Source organism: Sinocyclocheilus anshuiensis, unplaced genomic scaffold (genome assembly GCF_001515605.1).
Source record: "Sinocyclocheilus anshuiensis isolate Anshui unplaced genomic scaffold, SAMN03320099.WGS_v1.1 scaffold1153, whole genome shotgun sequence".
Lineage (NCBI taxonomy): Eukaryota > Metazoa > Chordata > Actinopteri > Cypriniformes > Cyprinidae > Sinocyclocheilus > Sinocyclocheilus anshuiensis.
The window spans coordinates 150,184-159,113 of NW_015557158.1; the positions used below are offsets into that span (position 1 = coordinate 150,184).

At 35.4% G+C, this 8,930-nt stretch overlaps 1 protein-coding gene across 1 annotated transcript in view; it reads right to left on the reverse strand.

Annotated features, from left to right (window-relative positions):
* Positions 1 to 2,109, reverse strand: part of LOC107678250 (leucine-rich repeat and fibronectin type III domain-containing protein 1-like protein) — a 148,785-nt gene extending 146,676 nt beyond the window's left edge. The window contains exon 1 of the mRNA XM_016473456.1: positions 1,686 to 2,109. The gene's annotated coding sequence lies outside the window, so the exon portion shown is untranslated. The remainder of the gene's footprint in view (positions 1 to 1,685) is intronic.
* Positions 2,110 to 8,930: the final 6,821 nt, after the last annotated feature.

Below are 8,930 nucleotides of genomic sequence, written 5' to 3' on the forward strand. Positions count from 1 at the left end.
AAAGCACTTTTTTCCATATTTTTTTTTTTTTTTTTTTTTTTTTTTTTTTTGCACCCTCAGATTCCAGATGTTCAAGTAGTTGTATCTCGGCCAGATATTGTCCTATTCTAATAAACTTATTTATTCAGCTTTCAGATGATGTATAAACCTCAATTTAGAAAAAAATTGACCATTATGACTGGTTTTGTGGTCTAGGGTCACAAATAAGCAAATATTATGAATGTTAATACATTTGTATTGGAAAACAAAACAAAAGTACCATGGAAGATACTAATTTTTGCAGTTCGTGCAACATTTAATGCCATGACTTTATGAATTTAAGGCTGATTTAAGACATTTTAGGCCTTAAATTGTGGAAGGGTGAATTAAGACATTTTAATACCAGCAGAAACACTCTAATAATAAGTCAGAGTAAGCAATGTTGTCATTTGCATATCCCATCAAACCCAATATGGCAATACAGAAACAATATAATGAAATAACACATCTCAGATGTTGAAGGGCATTAAAGGGAAAGAAACATATGTTTGCTAACAGCACATACGGATTCAATTAAGTCAGTTTATGAAACAACCACCTGCACCTGACATGACTCAAATGTTTCAGGCTACAGAAGCTATAGGCGATACAGCACAAGAACTCATCTACAGGCCCACCGTGGCCCCCTACCTGTGGACAAGAATAAGACATTATGAGCTTTGCAACTTATTCAAAACTCCTCCAAATTTTGGACTTTAATGCCCTTCAACATCTGAGATGTGTTATTTCATTATATTGTTTCTGTATTGCCATATTGGGTTTGATGGGATATGCAAATGACAACATTGCTTACTCTGACTTATTATTAGAGTGTTTCTGCTGGTATTAAAATGTCTTAATTCACCCTTCCACAATTTAAGGCCTAAAATGTCTTAAATCAGCCTTAAATTCATTGTAGACACATGTCACCTGGCATCATGATGATTCTCACAGGACATTTTAATCCATATGAGGATTAAAGCCAAATAACATAATTTTGATGACCTGCCAGTGACAGTATGCATATATTTTATCCAAGTATTGGACATATGTGTGCTGTTAGATTATATCAAGAGGTCTGTTGCACTTAAAACCAGTAGTCATCTTTAAAATTACAACATCTTGCCAAGCAGAAAAAACCCTATCTGGATGTACTATTGCAGTATAAACGTGGGTAGAACATCTTGTCGTGCAGAAAAACCTATAAGGGTGTGCTGCCACCATGGGTAAAATATATTGTCAGGCAGAACTAACCCACAACCCTAACCCTATAACATTATAAGAATGTTTGAATAGCATACAGTTTGTCTAACATTATTTTGCATCATGTAAATCACCATTTTGCAAGATCCAAATCTTCAAGTAATTGCATATGCAAATAAAGAGGAGAAAGTGAGCTATCAAATTCATGATGGGGAGAATGGTGGCTCTGGTGCATTGCTGACCATTACTCAGCATCCATGCAGAGAAACACCTTGAGATCATTGCATCTGGAAGAACATCACGCTACTAATTTATAATACTAGCTTTATAGTCATCAGAACCCAATCTGAACCCAAAGGATGCACAAAAACGCTCTAGAAATCAAGAAGAGAGAAATAGTTTGCGCTGCACCGTCAATTAATCCCAGCAAGGTTGTTCTACAGAGTCTTTTAAGAAAAGGTTACCTTTCCACAGCGATGCTCCTTGTCCTCCGGTGAAAAGTGAAAGTCGGTGGTCGTTTGATGAGGACGAGGTGGGAAAGCGCTAATTAAAGCCGCGGTAAAAGATCAGACAGGTTCGGTACGGTTGCACAGTACCTTCATGTTCTTCACAATGTGCACCAAAAAGCAAGCTTTCATTTTCTTTACGCAACGCAATGCAATTTGACTCTACTTTTGCTTTCGCGCACAAATAGTTCACATTCTTGTGCTCGACCCTTCTTCCCAGGTGCGGTGAATCAGATATCTAGTTTCCGTGGCTTTTCACTTTCACCTTGCAATAAAAAATACATATCCGTATTCTGCTCAAATACAGGACAATCCAATCCGTCAGAGGTGTAGATCCTCGAGAAGGAAGCCCCTCGCAATATCATCCTGATAGATGGGTGATTTAGAAGACAGATACGCACGAAGCGCCTGCTCGTCTTGGAGCACGCTGAAGAGTGGGCGTTATAGGGGTATATCTTCACTGCTCACTGGCAATAAGCATGCATGCCTCCGCCTGAAGCGCTGCTCCTCTACATGCTCACAAACAGGCGCTCTGTCAGCGTGGATGGCAGAAACTTGTGACTTTGAGATCGGTGAGAGGTAAAAAAAGATACATCATTAGAGTGTGAGAAGAGAACTCCAAGTCAGGCGAAACTAAAGGACCCTGCCATACGGGCAGTATTTGAAATGAGCGCCCGGCACTTGAGCGGGTTCTTATAATCGGACGGTCATAAAATTAGACGATAATCTGATCGGTGCGGTGATAAAGCTGTGACCCCATCCTCCCTCAGTGGTTTGTTTCAGCACCACGGACAGCGCACACGAACGCTGATGTATGCTGTGACCCCAACCTCCCTCAATGGTTTGTTTCAGCACCACGGACAGCGCACACGGACGCGGGACGTTTGAAAACTGATTTATTTTGTACTGGCAAAACGTGATTTGTTTGACGGGTTTGTAAAAATAAAGAATTTACCTCCGGTAGGGATGGAAATAGTAAGTAACAGTTCACGATACAGCATATAACAATAATATAACAAAGTAGACCCCCTTTTTTTAGTATACTACTAGTTGCAGTATACTAAATAAATAAATAAATAAAATTCATAATGTATGTCTTCGGCTACTTTCTAGCAAAGTTCCCTTTCATGGGAACTTCGAACTGCGTCCTCTAGTGGTCGCTATGAGGAACGCCTCGTCGTGACCCGTGTCTGAAGCATACATTGAAAAAACACCAACTCGTTGGCCGCGACAGCCATGACGTCACTATCGGTGCGACTAGAGTATAAATAGGCACCGGGAGCACACATCATTCTCTTCTTCGTCTTCATTGACTGTTTTGTTTGAAGCGTGCATTTCTGTGGTAAGAGCTATTTATCTCATTATGTCGAGCACTAGCAAAGCATTTAAGGATGTGTGCATCGGGGCAATCGGCGTGCACTGCGAGAGTTTTTTCCAAGGGACTCAGGGAACCATGGTTACATATGTAACCTGAGACGTTCTTCCTGTACACTGTAAACAAAAAAACAAAAAAAAAATAATAATAAAAAATAAAGGGGACATTAGCACAACGTTCGTAGTTAGCTGGGAACATCCTTGTTTAGTACAAAATAACATTTTGTAAAAGTTTAATTTCGAGTTGGAAAAGACAAAAGTGACTAGCAATTCATTAGTTGGCCAGTCAGACTACACTGGTCGCGCTGCATGTTACTGATTCGTTTAGAACCAGATCGTAAGAGTCATTCGTTTGGCAACTGATCTACAGTTTATTTTTTTTATTTATTTTCAGTTTTCTTTTCTTATTTATTGCTTGATTGATTGATTGATTGAATGAATGAATGAATGAATGAATGAATTAAATAATGAATGAATGAATGAATGAATGAATTAATTAATTAATGAATGATGCATTTATATAGTGCTTTTTATTGTGTATTGTTGTACACCCAAAGCGCTTTAAAATCATGTGGAGGGGTCTCTCCTCAACCACCACTTGTGTGCAGCATCCACCTGGATGATGCGACGGCAGCCACAGGATAACGGCACCAGTGCACTCACCACACACCAGCTACAGGTGGAGAGGAGAGAGAGTCATAGAGCCAATCAAGTGGTTGGGGATTATTAGGAGGCCATGATTGACAAAGGCCAGGATTGATTGATTGATTTTCCCTTCAATTGCAATATTCATTTGTAATGCTTGATGATGTTTATTTTTATTTTATTTTATTTTATTTTATTTTGTATTGCTTGCTTACATAAGCGTTGTGGCAAATTAAACGTAGCAAAATTCTAGCTGTTATTTTAGTATGGCATTTGTTGCCGTTTATTTTTGCAGGTACAGTTGTTAGACTTTGTTCCCAACTTGCAAGTTTAATTGATTTTGTCAGTGACCTTGCCTCCTAGCATCTCCAAAAGCACGTTCATTTGCGTAAACAAATCAATATTTACAATGAGCAAAGTTTACTGTCATGGCCAGATAGGAACCACAATCTATCCACAATGAAAAATAAGACAATCCAAGACTTACCTCGCCAAAAAGATAATAATAATAATATTAATATTTTCGCATTTGTACTTATGATACATTTTGAAGTTATTTCACTGACAAATGCATCCTGATATATTTCACCCACAGGGCATATTATTAAACCAACAGGGTGAGTTTAGCAATATTGGAACATCAGGTAGACAATGCGTTTCATGATTGATGTTGATTGTTCTTTAAATGTTTAGAAACATTCAAATGTAACAGCTGTTATTAATTTTAACACAGATCTTTTTTTATTCAGTTTTTTTTTTTTTTTTTGGCCTGACAGCTTAATAGTGGTTTTGATCAATGTAGTACATTAAAAAAATAAATACATAAATAAATACAACTTTATTTATACATTTTATATAGTGTTACATTGTATATTTATGGTCTTTAGCTCACAAAAAAATTATCTGGATGATGAATCAGCTGGACTAGTTTTAAGGCCAGAATTCATCTAGATCTTGGTAAAGTTAGTTAGAATGGGTATTTTTATTTATTTATTTATTTTTGTCATTCTTAAATTGCAGTAAACATATCTGCATTAATTCTTTTTTTTTTTCATTTATTATTTACACCACTGTAGTGTCTTCCACTATTTTTACCTCATGTTATTATAAAAATGTAATATGGGCACAGGCCGAATAGTTTACTGCAGCTAATATGACCCAGGGACCTTGGGAATGTCATTTAACCTAAGAGACCTTGAAAGAATAAAGGAATAGGATGTGAAATCCCACAAAATGGGTCTGGTGCAGGGATGAAAGAGAAAGCATGCATGCTTCACTACTCCTTAGAGACATTAAAAGCGATCGGCGGCTGATAAAGAGAAGTAGGAAAGTCGATAGGAGACTGAGTGAAAAGAAAAGCTGAAAGGTTAGTGTGAAAATACACAAACACTCTGGAAACAAAGCAGGTGTCCAAAGGGCCGATCACTGAATCACAAAGAAAGCAAGATGGATAAACAGTTAAACAGGTAGCATGCTGTAGAAATAATATAAATAGATGAAAGACAGGGAAGGACTGGCTAAGGTAAAGCTGAATAATTTATAATAACTACCTTGTGGAGTGTCAGATGTGGGGAAAATGGAACAATAACACAATCAAGGCTCAGTTGTAAACAAAACATATATTCTGTGTCAAATCACATTCTGTGTGTCGGCATGAATTCAAAATTAAACTTATTGAACCGGTGAATAACATGTATCTTTTCACAATCCAATCAACAACCAATGGATAAAATGTGCTTTATTTATTTATGTATTTATTTATTTATGCATGTATTTATTTTGTTATTTTATTTATTTTTTTATTCTGAATACAGTTGAATACTCACTTTGCCTCTGTACTATTATTAGACAGCAAGTAGGGTATTTCTACAATGGAATTGCTCATTTTTTTCCTTTAAGTGATACTGCATCTAAACCAAACACTGTTGTATCACTTATTTGGGAAGATGAATAAGAATTAACAAAGTATAAAACACATAAATAACATTGATTGATTGATTGATTGTAGAACAAACCAGCTGTTACTATTATTAGACAGCAAGTAGGGTATTTCTACAATGGAATTGCTAATTTTTTTCCTTTAAGTGATACTGCATCTAAACCAAACACTGTTGTATCACTTATTTGGGAAGATGAATACGAATTAACAAAGTATAAAACACATAAATAACATTGATTGATTGATTGATTGTAGCACAAACCAGCTGTTTAGCTGTGACTTTGTTCCACCACCGTCAATATGATAAGTCTTAAGTTGTCAGTGTAGATATCTGAGCATACTTTAAAAGACAATTATGAATTAGGGTTATGGGCACACTTATCAATCCTCATTTTATGAGAAGCTGTAGCTTAATTGGCAAAGTGGTTCCGCAGCGTGGTTCCTAGCCCTATTACTTTTTATTACAATAACCAACCTTGCAGATTTAGGGTGGTAAATACTATATAGTCAGTGGCCATTATTAGATTATAAAACCTTTTGCTGGATCTAATTTCAGCAACCAGTTTGAGGATGACAGTCAATGAATAATAAATGATTTAATCACATCTATAATACAAAATTAAATGAAGAGGTTTGAGATTAAGATTGCAACTAATATTGAAATTGGGCATTAATGTACCGTAATTTACATACGGTGATTGATTGATTGATTGATTGATTGTACTGCACTTTACAAAACCTACCATACAGTACTTTTTTTTGCTTGTTTTTGTGGAACTTCTGAAAATAGTTGTCTTATATAATTTGATATCATGTCAGTGTATTTCTGTAAGATATATAACTTTTGTGTATGCAAACAGGTCAGGAAAGTTTCAGACATCGTACAGTTCACAGTGTGGAGCAGTCACTGCAAATCACTCAGACCAAAACCGACACTGCAGCACTGCCTCAGGGCATTATAAATATCAATCATACATGTACACATGGATCAGTGAGGGAGGGCAGTTGTGTGTAAGGTGTCTGATGCCATGTTAGTGATCTGTTTGAACAGCCACAACCCTTAGGCTGAACAACTTGTCAGTATCTCTTTTGTTTTACATATTAGATCCAAACTGTGCTGGTCTTCAAATGTGCTATCTGAAGCAAACTCGTATGGATGTTTGCCAGGATCCATCCCTGATTTTTCTAGAACAGTGACTCTCAAAACTGATAGTCTGCAAAGGATTGGCTGATTTGTAAAAAAAAAAATTAAATGCAAAGTAATTGCAAAACACACACACACATGTAATTGACTAATCAAGACATAACAATGAGAAAACAGACTGTGTTAACATTTATTTTATGAAAGTGTTTTCATTTTACTCCAGTAACATAACTCTTAGTAGTCACACTATAGTTTAAGGTCCAAATCTCAATAGCTACAACCTTTGCCTCAATAAATGTCTAATTTGCTTCTTATTAATAGTTAGTAAGGTACTTGTTAAGTTTAGTTATTGGGTAGGATTAGGGATGTAGAATATGGTCATGCAGAATATGTGCTTTATAAGTACTAATAAACAGCCAAAATGTTGATAATAGGCATGCTAATAAGCAACTAGTTAATAGTGAGAATTGGTCCCTAAACTAAAGTGTTACCCTCTTAGTTACTGTATATGTAGGGCTGGGTTTTGACACAAATTTCACGATTCGATTCGATTCTCATTCACAAGTTTGCAATTCGATTCGATTACCGATTCGATTCAATATAGATTATTTTGGATATATATCAGGCACAGTACATGCCAAATTTTCTCAAGGAAAAAAATCTCTCAACTAAAATATGCATGAGAGTCAGTTGGTACTACATTACTATAATATTGAAGGTTAACTGACTGATTTGTTAAAATTATACTTAATGAAGTTTTAAAATAATAAAGTTACAATTACATAATAATATTTCTACTTCAATTCGTTTTTTTTTATATAAACAATGGAGGCTGTCATAAAAACTTGATGGATTTATTCAAACATTAATTAAACATTGAAGAACAGTAAAATGTATAATGAATATGTTATATGGTGCATACATTTAGCAAAATGCCCCTCTCTACAGTTTATTTTTATATCTGATTAATGAGTTTATGGTCACCAAATATGTTTTTCTGAGGTAAATGTGATGTTACGTGACATTGTTTACAAGCCGTTATATTGATGTCTTTGTGCGGTTGAAACACTGGTTGAGCGATTACATGAGGCAGGATAAAGATTGTAAAGTTGTACTCTTTCTTTTAACTTACCTTCGGATGTTTATTCATGTTTATTTTGTGCTGAAACTGGTATTAATGTGGAGGAGATGATCAGTTCAAGTGCCCTACGCGCTGCCGTGTCTGTTGAACTGAGGCGCTACAGCGCGATCTATCACTCCACATTAAACAGCGCCAAAACGGCATTTATTGTTTGAATACTGCAATGCAATGGACAGAATTTTAAATCTGAGACTTTTTGTTTCATATTAAAAGTACCAAAGCACAATGCTTATTGCGATATAATGCATGGGAAGTGCCCTTCAACGTTCCGTCCATTAACTGTAAACAGGCTAGACTAATCGATTCTTGGGATTTAAGAATCGATATCGTTCCGTAAAAATGACAATCGATTAATATCGAGATATCAATATTTTTTACCCATCCCTATGTATATGTACATAATGTTCGGTCCAATGTCTTAGCTTATAGACAAAGTAAATTTGTAATATACTACACAACTTTTGTACAGACTGTTGCCCTGATTTACAGTCTGGATGAGTTGAGGCTAGTTGCTGAGTCAGTTTGCAGATGGGCACAGCTTCATCTGTCCAGTCGGAGGATATTGAGCATGTTTGACATTTTGAACCAATTTCAGAAGTACTTATTACAATACATATGAGTTCTTGAGTTCTTGAGCTACAATTAGCAGTCTAGTTAATTTAGATGAATTAAGAACAAAAACTGTCTAACAATAATGTTGATCAGTACCTGAAGACCAGATGAGTAAAAGGGATGTCAAATAAGACATATCAAATATATCGATATATCTATCAATATATCTACCCAGGTGAAAAATAAATATATTTAAATTGTGCTTTTTCAGACATACTTACTATATTTAAATTATACTATACTAAGTGCATATTAAATGTATTATTTTGAAACAACTTTAAGTATATTAAGTGTATTTCAAGATATGTTTAAGTTGGATTTTAATCTATTTGTAATATATTTAATATA